The sequence below is a fragment of the Hyla sarda genome, chromosome 8, assembly GCF_029499605.1.
Source record: "Hyla sarda isolate aHylSar1 chromosome 8, aHylSar1.hap1, whole genome shotgun sequence".
NCBI lineage: Eukaryota > Metazoa > Chordata > Amphibia > Anura > Hylidae > Hyla > Hyla sarda.
The window spans coordinates 80,985,455-81,001,017 of NC_079196.1; the positions used below are offsets into that span (position 1 = coordinate 80,985,455).

Genomic DNA, 15,563 nt, shown 5'->3' on the forward strand with positions numbered 1-15,563 from the left:
CAAATACTGATACAGAAGGTACCGTATATACTCGAGTATAAGCCGACCCGAGTATAAGCCGAGACCCCTAATTTCAACCCAAAATCCCAGGAAAAGTTATTGACTCGAGTATAAGCCTAGGGTGGGAAATACCTCATCCCCCCCTGTCATCATCCAGACCCGTCATTAACATCCTCATCATCCCCTTGTCATCATCCCACACATCCCCCCTTCATCATCCCCTTGTCATCATCCCACACATCCCCTTATCATCCCACACATCCCCCCTTCATCATCCCCTTGTCATCATCCCACACATCCCCCCTTCATCATCCCCTTGTCATCATCCCACACATCCCCTTATCCCACACATCCCCCCTTCATCATCCCCTTGTCATCATCCCACACATCCCCTTATCCCACACATCCCCCCTTCATCATCCCCTTGTCATCATCCCACACATCCCCTTATCCCACACATCCCCCCTTCATCATCCCCTTGTCATCATCCCACACATCCCCCCTTCATCATCCCCTTGTCATCATCCCACACATCCCCTTATCATCCCACACATCCCCCCTTCATCATCCCCTTGTAATCATCCCACACACCCCCCCTTCATCATCCCCACCCCCCTTCATCATCCCCACACCCCCCCCCCCCCCTTCATCATCCTCTTCTCATCATTCGCCCTCAGTGGTCTTCAACCTGCGGACCTCCAGAGGTTTCAAAACTACAACTCCCAGCAAGCCCGGGCAGCCATCGGCTGTCCGGGCTTGCTGGGAGTTGTAGTTTTGAAACCTCCGGAGGTCCGCAGGTTGAAGACCACTGCGGCCTTCAACATGCGGACCTCCAGAGGTTTCAAAACTACAACTCCCAGCAAGCCCGGGCAGCCATCGGCTGTCCGGGCTTGCTGGGAGTTGTAGTTTTGAAACCTCCGGAGGTCCGCAGGTTGAAGACCACTGCGGCCTTCAACATGCGGACCTCCAGAGGTTTCAAAACTACAACTCCCAGCAAGCCCGGGCAGCCATCGGCTGTCCGGGCTTGCTGGGAGTTGTAGTTTTGAAACCTCCGGAGGTCCGCAGGTTGAAGACCACTGCGGCCTTCAACATCATCCAGCCCCCTCTCACCCCCTTTAGTTCTGAGTACTCACCTCCGCTCGGCGCTGGTCCGGTCCTGCAGGGCTGTCCGGTGAGGAGGTGGTCCGGTGAGGAGGTGGTCCGGGCTGCTATCTTCACCGGGGGCGCCTCTTCTCCGCGCTTCCGGCCCAGAATAGAGCCGTTGCCTTAACAACGACGTATCTGCGTCGTTGTCAAGGCAACGTGACTATTCTGAGGCCGGGCCCGAAGCGCTTAGAAGAGGCCTCCCCGGTGAAGATAGCAGCCCGGACCACCTCCTCACCGGACCACCTCCTTACCGGACAGCCCTGCAGGACCGGACCAGCGCCGAGCGGAGGTGAGTACTCAGAACTAAAGGGGGTGAGAGGGGGCTGGATGATGTTGAAGGCCGCAGTGGTCTTCAACCTGCGGACCTCCGGAGGTTTCAAAACTACAACTCCCAGCAAGCCCGGACAGCCGATGGCTGCCCGGGCTTGCTGGGAGTTGTAGTTTTGAAACCTCTGGAGGTCCGCAGGTTGAAGACCACTGCGGGTGGGGGAGTTCACTCGAGTATAAGCCGAGGGGGGTGTTTTCAGCACGAAAAATCGTGCTGAAAAACTCGGCCTATACTCGAGTATATACGGTAAATGGGACATCTTTAAATCAACTCTAAATAACTATACAGCTAAATATATACCAAAGTGGAACAAATATAAACAATTAAAACTAAATCCTACATGGCTGACAAATGATTTTAAAAGAGCAATAAACAACAAAAAAATTGCTTTAAAAAAATACAAATCTGATGGCTCAGCTATAACATTTAAACAGTACAAGGAGCTTAATAAAATCTGTAAAAATTCAAAATGAGAGACAGGTGGCCAAAGAAAGCAAAACTAATCCTAAATATTATTTTTTTGATATATAAATGCAAAAAAAAAACAAGGGCAGAGCATGTAGGACCCCTTAATAATGATAATGGGGAGGTTGTCACGGGCGATCAAGAGAAGGCGGAGCTACTGAATGGGTTCTTTAGTTCTGTATATACTAAGGAAGAAGGAGCTGACATTGGACAGGTCAGTGCTGGTAACACATCATGTAATGTACTGAACTGGCTTAATGTAGAGATGGTACAAGGTAAGTTAAGTAATATAAATGTAAGCAAATCCCCAGGGCCAGATGGACTACACCCAAGAGTTCTTATAGAACTAAGTTCAGTAATATCTGTTCCCCTGTTCATGATATTTAGAGATTCACTGGTGTCTGGTATTGTTCCAAGGGACTGGGGCAAGGCGAATGTGGTGCCAATCTTCAAAAAGGGTTATGTCTTCGCCAAGAAACTATAGACCTAATGTGCATTGTGGGTAAATTGTTTGAAGGACTTATAAGGGATTACATAGGGGATAATTGTATTATAAGTGATAGCCAGCATGGGTTTACTAAGGATAGAAGTTGTCAAACCAATCTAATTTGCTTTTATGAAGAGGTGAGTAGAAGCCTTGACAGAGGAATGGCTGTGGATATAGTGTTTCTGGATTTTGCTAAAGCGTTTGACACTGTCCCTCATAGACGTCTGACAGGTAAGTTAAGGTCTTTGCGTTTGGAAACTTTAGTTTGTAACTGGATTGAACACTGGCTCATGGATCGTACCCAGAGAGTGGTGGTCAATGATTCGTACTCTGATTGGTCCCCGGTTATTAGTGGTGTACCCCAAGGTTCAGTACTGGGCCCGCTGTTGTTTAATTTATTTATCAATGATATAGAGGATGGCATTAACAGCTCTGCTTCTATCTTTGCAGATGACACCAAGCTTTGTAGCACAGTACAGTCTATAGAGGATGTGCATAAGTTACAAGATGACTTGGATAGACTAAGTGTCTGGGCATCCACTTGGCAAATGAGGTTCAATGTGGATAAATGTAAAGTTATGCCTCTGGGTACTAATAACCTGCATGCGTCGTATGTCTTAGGGGGGATTAAACTGTCAGAGTCACTGGTAGAGAAGGATCTGGGTGTACTTGTAGATCACAGACTACAGAATAGCATGCAATGTCAGGCTGCTGCTTCCAAAGCCAGCAGGATATTGTCATGTATCAAAAGAGGCATGGACTCAAGGGACAGGGACATAATACTCCCCCTTTATAAAGCATTGGTACGGCCTCACCTGGAATATGCTGTTCAGTTTTGGGCACCAGTCCATAAAAGGGACACTGTGGAGCTGGAAAGGGTGCAGAGACGCGCGACTAAACTAATATGGGGCATGGAACATCTTAGCTATGAAGAACGATTAAAGGAGTTACAATTGTTTAGTCTTGAGAAGAGACGTTTAAGGGGGGATATGATAAACGTATATAAGTATATTAATGGCCCATACAAAAAATATGGAGAAAAACTGTTCCAAGTCAAACCCCCCCAAAGGACGAGGGGGCACTCCCTCCGTCTGGAGAAGAAAAGGTTTAGTCTCAAGGGGCGACACGCCTTCTTTACCATAAGAGCTGTGAACTTATGGAACAGTCTACCTCAGGAACTGGTCACAGCAGGAACAATTAACAGCTTTAAAACAGGATTAGATACATTCCTGGAACAAAATAACATTAATGCTTATGAAGAAATATAAAATCCCATCCCTTCCCCAATATCGCGCCACACCCCTACCCTTCAATTCCCTGGTTGAACTTGATGGACGTATGTCTTTTTTCAACCGTACTAACTATGTAACTATGATTTATGTATATATGTGTGCATATATCCACCTTCTACAGGCCCTCAGACTGGAGGGACATATAGCTGAAGAAGATTTAATTAAAAAGTTTTAAAATTACCTACGGCATCTAAATAAAACGAATCCTTATATTAATATTACAGGAACAAATACCCTTTCCATTTTATATAATGTTTTACTGCAGATCAGTATATTCTTATACAACCTATGGATACATGTCTGTCACGCTAATTTTAGTCGTCACGTCCCTTACAATGTTGTACCACACATCATAGGAGTAATAGAATGTCATTTTAATCATTTCTCTATAATTGCACTAAGTTGGAGTATTATGTCTCGATTGGCTGCATATACTTACCAATGTGAACAGGATGTGATGTCTTACCTGCGGTTACGTCATCAAGCCAGGTATCTCCCGGGCTTTTCCAAATGAATTGTGTATTAAATGTAGCCAATATGTCATTTCTGTAAGAGACTTGAAAAAGAGAGCAAGCGCTCTCAAAACGCGTCGTCTGTATTATTCAAACAAAAAATCCAATCTTAATCCACCGTGCTCGTGGTGGATTTACTGCTAGCGGTGTACGCCCCCAAACCAACCTGGGATTTTTCCTCCATTCGGACTCCTCCAGCGGTAACACAAGAAATATACCAGGAGGAACATGTGCAGCAGTAATATATTTAGGGGCACAGTGTGTGGCAGTAATATACCAGAGGCACAGCGTGTGACAGTATTATACCAGGGGCACAGTGAGACTGTATATGGACAACTCCCTTAGTGACACTGTATATGGAGGACTCTTTTAGTGGCACTGTATATGGAGGACTCTCTTAGTGGCCCTATATATGGAGGACTCCCTTAGTGGGCCTGTATATGGACGACTCTCTTAGTGACACTGTATATGGACGACTCCCTTAGTGGTTCTGTATATGGAGGACTCTCTTAGTGGCACTGTATATGGAGGACTCTCTTAGTGGCACTGTATATGTAGGATTCTCTTAGTGGACCTGTATATGAAGGACTCTCTTAGTGACACTGTATATAGACGATTCCCTTAGTGCCACTGTATATGGAGGACTCTCTTAGTGGCACTGTATATGAAGAACTCCCTTATTGGCCCTGTATATGGAGGACTCTCTTAGTGGCACTGTATATGGAGGACTCTGTTAATGACACTGTATATGGATGACTCTCTTAGTGACACTGTATATAGACGACTCCCTTAGTGACACTGTATAGTGAGGATTCTCATAGTGACACTGTATATGGACAACTCTCTTAGTGGCACTGTATATGGAGGACTCTGTTAGTGACACTGCATATGGACGACTCCCTTAGTGACACTGTATGTGGAGGATTCTCTAAGGTGCTCTGAATATGTTTGTGGTGTCCCGGTAACGTATTGCATACCGTACCTTGTGTGGTGGTCCCCAAAGTCAGAGTTACTACGTTCAGGTAGGGTCCCCCAGGTGGGACAGCCCCTAGTAGCCTTTTTATTTTCAAATTTTGTAATGTTTAAATGTATATATTTAATATAATGTATATTAGTATGCTTACCTTGGTGGTGTTGCAGGACCTTTGGTCATGCGACTATGTTAATTCCTCTATAGTATGTTGGAGGACCTTTGGAGGTCCTTGAGTCACATGATTACCCATAACTCTTTGTACAGATAATTGACAGAAGTATTGGACCAATCAACTTAAAGGGGTACTCCGCCCCTAGACATCTTATCCCCTATCCAAAGGATAGGGGATAAGATGTCAGATCGCCGCGGTGCCGCTGCTGGAGAGCCCCGGGATCCCCGCTGCGGCACTGCGCTATCATTACAGCACAGAGCGAGTTCGCTCTGCACGTAATGGCGCGCAGTACAGGGGCCGAAGCATTGTTACGTTACGGCTCTGCCCCTCGTGACGTCACGGCGCGCCCCTTTCGATACAAGTCTATGGGCGGGGGCGCTGCGATCGTCACACCCCCTGCCATAGACTTGCATTAAAGGGACGGGCCGTGATGTCACGAGGGGCGGAGCCATGACGTCACGCGGCTCCGTCCCCTGTATCGCCCGTCATTACGCACAGGGATCCCGGGGCTCCCCAGCAGCGGCACCGCGGCGATATGACATCTTATCCCCTATTCTTTGGATAGGGGATAAGATGTCTAGGGGCGCAGTACCCCTTTAAGGCCAGCCCCTGCCCATATAAGGGAGCTGCGGCCAATGATCGCTCTCTTGGGTTCCGGACTATCAGAGAGGACAAATCCGTGCAACTTGCAAAGACAACCCTAGGCCTGAAGCCTGCTGGCTTCAGCGTGAACTCAAAACGTGAGTCTTAAACTGAATCCCCGCTAAAGCTAGCGTGACTGCTGGACCTCAACTAAATCCCCTAAATCCAGCTGAACAGCGCATATCAGTCTAAAGACTCTAAAACACTTAAGGTCCTAACCACTGTTAATCTTTAAGAGACTTTGCTTGTATAGAGACTGTTCCGGTTATAAAGCTTGCATAAAATCCGACTGTTTTCAGCGAACTCTCCGGTTGTGGACATTCAATTATTTCATACCTCCCTATCTCTTTTGGGAAGGTTGGCGGTAGGACAAGCATTGCAGAGGAGCCCCTGGCGTCACGAGTAGAAAGGGCTAACAGACCCCACTGAAGTACCGCACAGCTACACCCCATATACCCTATACCCCTAAGCTACCACATGTTCACATTAGAGGACACAGTAATTTTGATGGTTCCATTACACTCTAGGTGGCGCTATCACATTCGGTTGTGACCGGTGACTGCTGCTGTAGTAGAACACGGAAACATTATATGACACATAATAAAAAGAGGAGTTGGGGGGCTCACACTAATATTTCGAATGAAGTGTATGTCGAGGTTTCTGCGTTACACGTAACTCCACGTGTAAAAAGTGAATACAATAAAAGAAAAAGGGTTGCAGACCTCAAGGTATATACTTACTATATGTGGAATGGATCATTGGGTTTTTAATAAAAATATATAGTGGTTAAAATGAGATATATGTGTAATGGAATGGAATGTGCAGACCAGTTGTCACGATGCCGGCTGGCAGGTAGTGGACCCTCTGTGCCAGAGAGGGATTGGCGTGGACCGTGCTAGTGGACCGGTTCTAAGCCACTACTGGTTTTCACCAGAGCCCGCCGCAAAGCGGGATGGTCTTGCTGCGGCGGTAGTGACCAGGTCGTATCCACTAGCAACGGCTCACCTCTCTGGCTGCTGAAGATAGGCGCGGTACAAGGGAGTAGGCAGAAGCAAGGTCGGACGTAGCAGAAGGTCGGGGCAGGCAGCAAGGATCGTAGTCAGGGGCAACGGCAGAAGGTCTGGAAACACAGGCAAGGAACACACAAGGAACGCTTTCACTGGCACTAAGGCAACAAGATCCGGCAAGGGAGTGCAAGGGAAGTGAGGTAATATAGGGAAGTGCACAGGTGAAAACCCTAATTGGAACCACTGCGCCAATCAGCGGCGCAGTGGCCCTTTAAATCGCAGAGACCCGGCGCGCGCGCGCCCTAGGGAGCGGGGCCGCGCGCGCCGGGACAGAACAGACGGGGAGCGAGTCAGGTAGGGGAGCCGGGGTGCGCATCGCGAGCGGGCGCTACCCGCATCGCGAATCGCATCCCGGCTGGCAGCAGGATCGCAGCGCCCCGGGTCAGAGGACGTGACCGGAGCGCTGCAGCGGAGGGAGTGAAGCGAGCGCTCCGGGGAGGAGCGGGGACCCGGAGCGCTCGGCGTAACAGTACCCCCCCCCCTTGGGTCTCCCCCTCTTCTTGGAGCCTGAGAACCTGAGGAGCAGACTTTTGTCAAGGATGTTGTCCTCAGGTTCCCAGGATCTCTCTTCAGGACCACAACCCTCCCAGTCTACTAAAAAAAAATTTTTCCCTCTGACCTTTTTGGCAGCCAAAATTTCCTTGACCGAGAAGACGTCCGAGGAGCCGGAAACAGGAGTGGGAGGAACAGATTTGGGAGAAAAACGGTTGAGGATGAGTGGTTTGAGAAGAGAGACGTGAAAGGCATTAGGGATACGAAGAGAAGGAGGAAGAAGAAGTTTATAAGAGACAGGATTAATTTGACACAAAATTTTGAAAGGACCAAGATAGCGTGGTCCCAACTTGTAGCTAGGGACACGGAAGCGGACATATTTAGCGGAGAGCCATACCTTGTCTCCAGGGGAAAAAACGGGGGGAGCTCTTCTTTTCTTATCTGCGAACCTCTTCATGCGTGAAGAAGCCTGTAAGAGAGAATTTTGGGTCTCTCTCCATATAATGGAAAGGTCACGAGAAATTTCATCCACAGCGGGCAGACCAGAGGGCAAGGGGGTAGGGAGGGGGGGAAGAGGGTGACGGCCGTACACCACGAAAAATGGGGATTTGGAGGAAGATTCAGAGACCCTGAAGTTATACGAAAATTCGGCCCATGGAAGGAGATCTGCCCAGTCATCCTGGCGGGAGGAAACAAAATGTCGCAAATAATCACCCAGGATCTGGTTAATTCTTTCTACTTGTCCATTGGACTGGGGATGATATGCAGAGGAAAAATTTAATTTAATCTTGAGTTGTTTACAGAGAGCCCTCCAGAATTTAGACACGAATTGGACCCCTCTATCCGAGACAATCTGCGTAGGCAACCCGTGAAGACGAAAAATGTGTACAAAAAATTGTTTAGCCAACTGAGGCGCAGAAGGAAGATCAGGAAGAGGGATGAAATGTGCCATTTTGGAGAATCGATCAACGACCACCCAAATAACGGTGTTGCCACGGGAAGGGGGTAAATCAGTAATAAAATCCATACCAATCAGAGACCAAGGCTGTTCGGGGACAGGCAGAGGATGAAGAAAACCAGCGGGCTTCTGGCGAGGAGTCTTATCCCGGGCACAGATAGTGCAGGCTCGCACAAAGTCCCCAACATCCGTCTCCAGAGTCGGCCACCAATAGAAGCGGGAGATGAGTTGCACAGATTTCTTGATGCCCGCATGACCTGCGAGATGGGAGGAGTGACCCCATTTGAGGATTCCGAGGCGTTGGCGTGGAGAAACAAAGGTCTTTCCAGGAGGAGTCTGCCTGATGGAGGCAGGAGAAGTGGAGATCAGGCAGTCAGGTGGAATGATGTGTTGCGGAGGGAGATCAACTTCTGAGGCATCCGAGGAACGAGAGAGAGCATCGGCCCTAATGTTCTTATCGGCAGGACGAAAGTGAATCTCAAAATTAAATCGGGCAAAGAACAGAGACCACCGGGCCTGGCGAGGATTCAGCCGTTGGGCCGACTGGAGGTAGGAGAGGTTCTTGTGGTCGGTGTAGATAATAACAGGAAATCTTGATCCCTCCAGCAGATGCCTCCATTCCTCAAGTGCTAATTTAATGGCTAGAAGCTCTCGATCCCCGATGGAGTAGTTCCTCTCCGCTGGAGAGAAGGTCCTAGAGAAAAAACCACAAGTGACAGCATGCCCGGAAGGATTTTTTTGTAGAAGAACAGCTCCAGCTCCTACTGAGGAGGCATCAACCTCCAATAGGAAGGGTTTGGAAGGGTCAGGTCTGGAGAGCACGGGAGCCGAAGAAAAGGCAGACTTGAGTCGTTTAAAGGAGTCTTCTGCTTGAGGAGGCCAGGACTTGGGATCAGCATTTTTCTTGGTTAAAGCCACGATAGGAGCCACAATGGTAGAAAAATGTGGAATAAATTGCCTGTAATAATTGGCGAACCCCAAAAAGCGTTGGATAGCACGGAGTCCGGAGGGGCGTGGCCACTTTAAGACGGCAGAGAGTTTGTCTGGATCCATCTGTAGTCCCTGGCCAGAGACCAAATATCCTAGAAAAGGAAGAGATTGGCATTCAAACAGACATTTCTCAATTTTGGCATAGAGTTGGTTGTCACGAAGTCTCTGAAGAACCATACGGACATGCTGGCGGTGTTCTTCTAGATTGGCAGAAAAAATTAGGATATCGTCCAGATATACCACAACACAGGAGTATAACAGATCACGAAAAATTTCATTGACAAAGTCTTGGAAGACGGCAGGGGCATTGCACAGTCCAAAGGGCATGACCAGATACTCAAAGTGTCCATCTCTGGTGTTAAATGCCGTTTTCCACTCGTCCCCCTCTCTGATGCGGATGAGGTTATAGGCGCCTCTTAAGTCCAATTTAGTGAAGATGTGGGCACCTTGGAGGCGATCAAAGAGTTCAGAGATGAGGGGTAAGGGGTAGCGGTTCTTAACCGTGATTTTATTAAGACCGCGGTAGTCAATGCAAGGACGTAGGGAGCCATCTTTTTTGGACACAAAGAAAAATCCGGCTCCGGCAGGAGAGGAGGATTTACGGATAAAGCCCTTTTTTAGATTCTCCTGGACGTATTCGGACATGGCAAGAGTCTCTGGGGCAGAGAGAGGATAAATTCTGCCCCGGGGTGGAGTAGTACCCGGGAGGAGGTCGATAGGGCAATCATAAGGCCTGTGAGGAGGTAGAGTCTCAGCTTGTTTTTTGCAGAAAACATCCGCGAAGTCCATATAGGCCTTAGGGAGACCGGTTACTGGAGGAACCACAGAGTTACGGCAAGGGTTACTGGGAACCGGTTTTAGACAGTTCTTGGAACAAGAGGACCCCCAACTCTTGATCTCCCCAGTGGACCAATCCAGGGTTGGGGAATGAAGTTGAAGCCAGGGAAGTCCAAGGAGAATCTCCGAGGTGCAATTGGGGAGGACCAAAAGTTCAATCCTCTCATGATGAGATCCGATGCTCATAAGAAGGGGCTCCGTGCGGAAACGTATGGTACAGTCCAATCTTTCATTATTTACACAATTGATGTAGAGGGGTCTGGCGAGACTGGTCACTGGGATGTTGAACCTGTTGACGAGAGAGGCCAAAATAAAATTTCCTGCAGATCCAGAGTCCAAGAAGGCCACTGTAGAGAAGGAGAAGGCAGAGGCAGACATCCGCACAGGCACAGTAAGACGTGGAGAAGCAGAGTAGACATCAAGGACTGTCTCACCCTTGTGCGGAGTCAGCGTACGTCTTTCCAGGCGGGGAGGACGGATAGGACAATCCCTCAGGAAGTGTTCGGTACTAGCACAGTACAGGCAGAGGTTCTCCATACGGCGTCGTGTCCTCTCTTGAGGTGTCAGGCGAGACCGGTCGACCTGCATAGCCTCCACGGCGGGAGGCACAGGAACAGATTGCAGGGGACCAGAGGAGAGAGGAGCCGAGGAGACGAAACGCCTCGTGCGAACAGAGTCCATATCTTGGCGGAGTTCCTGACGCCTTTCAGAAAAACGCATGTCAATGCGAGTGGCTAGGTGAATAAGTTCATGTAGATTAGCAGGAATTTCTCGTGCGGCCAGAACATCTTTAATGTTGCTGGATAGGCCTTTTTTGAAGGTCGCGCAGAGGGCCTCATTATTCCAGGACAATTCTGAAGCAAGTGTACGGAATTGTACGGCATACTCGCCAACGGAAGAATTACCCTGGACCAGGTTCAACAGGGCAGTCTCAGCAGAAGAGGCTCGGGCAGGTTCCTCAAAGACACTTCGGATTTCCGAGAAGAAGGAGTGTACAGAGGCAGTGACGGGGTCATTGCGGTCCCAGAGCGGTGTGGCCCATGACAGGGCTTTTCCGGACAGAAGACTGACTACGAAAGCCACCTTAGACCTTTCAGTGGGAAACAGGTCCGACATCATCTCCAGATGCAGGGAACATTGGGAAAGAAAGCCACGGCAAAACTTAGAGTCCCCATCAAATTTATCCGGCAAGGATAAGCGTATCCCAGGAGCGGCCACTCGCTGCGGAGGAGGTGCAGGAGCTGGCGGAGGAGATGACTGCTGAAGCTGTGGTAGCAACTGTTGTAGCATAACGGTCAGTTGAGACAGCTGTTGGCCTTGTTGCGCTATCTGTTGTGACTGCTGGGCGACCACCGTGGTGAGGTCAGCGACAACTGGCAGAGGAACTTCAGCGGGATCCATGGCCGGATCTACTGTCACGATGCCGGCTGGCAGGTAGTGGACCCTCTGTGCCAGAGAGGGATTGGCGTGGACCGTGCTAGTGGACCGGTTCTAAGCCACTACTGGTTTTCACCAGAGCCCGCCGCAAAGCGGGATGGTCTTGCTGCGGCGGTAGTGACCAGGTCGTATCCACTAGCAACGGCTCACCTCTCTGGCTGCTGAAGATAGGCGCGGTACAAGGGAGTAGGCAGAAGCAAGGTCGGACGTAGCAGAAGGTCGGGGCAGGCAGCAAGGATCGTAGTCAGGGGCAACGGCAGAAGGTCTGGAAACACAGGCAAGGAACACACAAGGAACGCTTTCACTGGCACTAAGGCAACAAGATCCGGCAAGGGAGTGCAAGGGAAGTGAGGTAATATAGGGAAGTGCACAGGTGAAAACCCTAATTGGAACCACTGCGCCAATCAGCGGCGCAGTGGCCCTTTAAATCGCAGAGACCCGGCGCGCGCGCGCCCTAGGGAGCGGGGCCGCGCGCGCCGGGACAGAACAGACGGGGAGCGAGTCAGGTAGGGGAGCCGGGGTGCGCATCGCGAGCGGGCGCTACCCGCATCGCGAATCGCATCCCGGCTGGCAGCAGGATCGCAGCGCCCCGGGTCAGAGGACGTGACCGGAGCGCTGCAGCGGAGGGAGTGAAGCGAGCGCTCCGGGGAGGAGCGGGGACCCGGAGCGCTCGGCGTAACACCAGTTGTATAGATAACCAAAAATTTTTTATATAAATGGTCTCAGCAGTGCCCTTGCTAGAGACCAGTATTAAAAAACTAAATAATATAGCACTATTGTAAAAAGGGGTCTCCCCGAAACGCGTCTAGCTTTGTACCTACTTCACACAGACCACCTCTGGAACTATTAACCACTACCAACATTGGCAACAGCGGGACCACTGTTCAGGACGTACGCACGCTGCTGCGCATGCAAGCATCCCCTGCATCCACTCACCAACCTGCCTGTTTGTCGTGATTCCATCCGTAAGACCGAGCAATCATCTGTGCCCCACCGGAGGAGGTTCGGGACACACCGCGCAGACACATCTATCTATACACCACCCAGCCGAGCCAGCCTGCGACGAGGAGCCCAGCACACCAGGGGCTACCATCCCGACCCAAACGGAGCGGTGAGTGGTGCAGTAGCACCAACAATCATTACTTGCTACAGTATCTCTGGATCCATAATTGTTACAATATTTCCTGGATTACAACACCTATTGCTACTGTTATTCTAATTACTACTGTTATTCTAAGACTGCCGATAATTGCTACTGTTATTCTATGCTAAGACTGCCGATAATACAAATCAGATTACAGAAACGGCTGGATGTGACCAAATATAATCCAAGTAATACAGAAGTGGCTGCTATAAACTATTATTTTATCTTACATCATTGTTTTAATATTATTTAGTTTTTTAATACTGGTCTCTAGCAAGGGCCCTGCTGAGACCATTTATATAGGCACCTTGGTTGGGAAACACTGGCCTGGGGTAACAATGAAGCATCACACATCCACAATAAAGCAATTTAGATTTTTTTTTCCTGGTATACAAAGTTACCAAAAATACACAATTCTGGACTTTGGTATCTGTTTTTTAACTTTACGCCATTAACGTTATGGAGGAGATTTATCAAAACCTGTCTAAAGGAAAAGTTGCTGAGTTGCCCATAGCAACCAATCAGATCGCTTCCTTCATTTATGAAAAGTCCTCTGAAAAATGAAAGAAGCAATCTGATTGGTTGCTATGGGCAACTCAGCAACTTTTCCTTTAGACAGGGTTTGATAAATCTCCCCTTATATGTTAATAGTTTGGACATTTATGCACGTGGTGATAGCTAGAGATGTTGCGACTTGTTCGCCGGCAAACTTAGCATAATCACGTTCGCATCGCCGGGCGAACATATGTGAAGTTCGATTCGCCGCCTATACTTTAACATTGCGGTAAACTTTGACCCTGTGATTCAGAGTCAGCAGACACATTACAGCCAATCAGCAGCAGTCCCGCCCTTCCAGACCCTCCTACCTCCTGCACGGACGCCATTTTCCCTTCATTCAGCATGCTGCAGGCTTAGGAAGTGGAGGGTCAGAGAAGCTGCTCCTGCTGTATAGGGAAAGCGATAGCTAGGTTGCTGCTAGGTGGTGTATTCAGGGTCCACTTTACTCCTAAAGCACTAGTCTAACATCTGCTTTAAGGACAGCACCCAAAAAAGCCCTTTTTAGGGCTCAAATATCAGTCCGTGTGTCTTCAACAGCTGGAGGCAGCCTGGTTGGGAGGGAACCGCTGGTTAAAAGGGGTACTCCAGTGTAAAACTTAATTTCCTTCAAGCAACTAACTACAGTATTAAAAGGGCTATAAGTTCAGTCCGTGTGTCTTGCAACTGCTGGAGGCACCCTGGTTGGGGACCTCTGCTTAAAAGGGGAACTCCGCTGGCAACCTTTTTTGCTCATTGTCACACTAGTGCAAATCACATTTGGTGTGACAGTTGTTCAAATAAAAAAAAGGGGGGCTCTAACTATGTGCTGCCTAATATGGGGGAATCTATGTGCTGTCTAAAGGGGGGATGTAACTATGTGATGCCTAAAGGGGGCTCTAACTATGTGCTGCCTAACATGGGGGAATCTATGTGCTGCCTAAAGGGGGGATCTAACTATGTGATACCTAAAGGGGGATCTAACTATGTGCTGCCTAAAGGGGGCTCCATGTGCTGCCTAAAGGGAGGCTTTACCAATGTGCTGCCTAAAGGGGGGCTCTAACTATGTGCTGCCTAATATGGGGGAATCTATGTGCTTCCTAAAGGGGGGATCTAACTATGTGATGCCTAAAGGGGGGCTCTATGTGCTGCCTAAAGGGGGCTAAAGCACGTTATTCCAAAGAATTTAGGAATAATAGGTTATTTATGCCCTTTATGGATTAAAACCAGACTCTGAATCAACGATGTAATTTTCCATGGGAGTTTTGCCCTGGATCCCCCTCCAGCATGCCACAGTCCAGGTATTAGTCCCCTGGAAACAACTTTTAAATCACTATTGTGGCCAGAAAGAGTCCCTGTGGGTTTTAAAATTCGCCTGCCCATTGAAGTCAGTGGCGGTTCGCCCGGTTCACCAGTTCGCGAACATTTGCGGAAGTTCGCGTTCGCCGTTCGTGAACTGAACATTTTATGTTCGCGACATCACTAGTGATAACACATATGTTTATTTTTGTTTACATTGATTTATCTATAAAATGGGAAAAGGGGGTGATTCTAACTTTTTTTTAGAGAGGATTATACACATTTATCACCTGTACCTTCTCAATCTGACCCCCCCTCTGATCCCCCCTGTGCCAGGACAACTTTATCTAGGTGGGATGACTGATGTGTGGGAGGGAGAAAAGTGACCCCACATTTTATTTAGATTTAGTTTTATTTTACTACTTTAAAAAAAAAATGTTTTAACCCCTTAAGGACATGGCCCATTTTGGTACTCTAGTGGCAAACATTTTTTTATTTTTTCATATCAACTGGCTCCAGAAAGTTAAACAGATTTGTAAATTACTTCTATTAAAAAATCTTAACCCGTCCAGTACTTATTAGCTGCTGTATACTACAGAGGAAGTTGAGTTGTTCTTTCCAGTCTGACTACAGTGCTCTCTGCTGACACCTCTGTCTGTGTCAGGAACTGTCCAGAGCAGGAGAAAATCCCCATAGCAAACCTCTTCTGCTTCGGACAGTTCCTGATCTGGACAAAGGTGTCAGCAGAGAGCAGTGTGGTCAGACAGAAAAGAACCATACAACTTCCT

The 15,563-nt window shown here is 48.6% G+C and overlaps 1 protein-coding gene across 1 annotated transcript in view; it reads left to right on the plus strand.

The window, feature by feature from the left end:
* Positions 1–12,725: 12,725 nt before the first annotated feature.
* COPS8 (COP9 signalosome subunit 8) overlaps positions 12,726–15,563 on the plus strand; it is a 31,975-nt gene continuing 29,137 nt past the window's right edge. The window contains exon 1 of the mRNA XM_056534989.1: positions 12,726–12,909. The gene's annotated coding sequence lies outside the window, so the exon portion shown is untranslated. The remainder of the gene's footprint in view (positions 12,910–15,563) is intronic.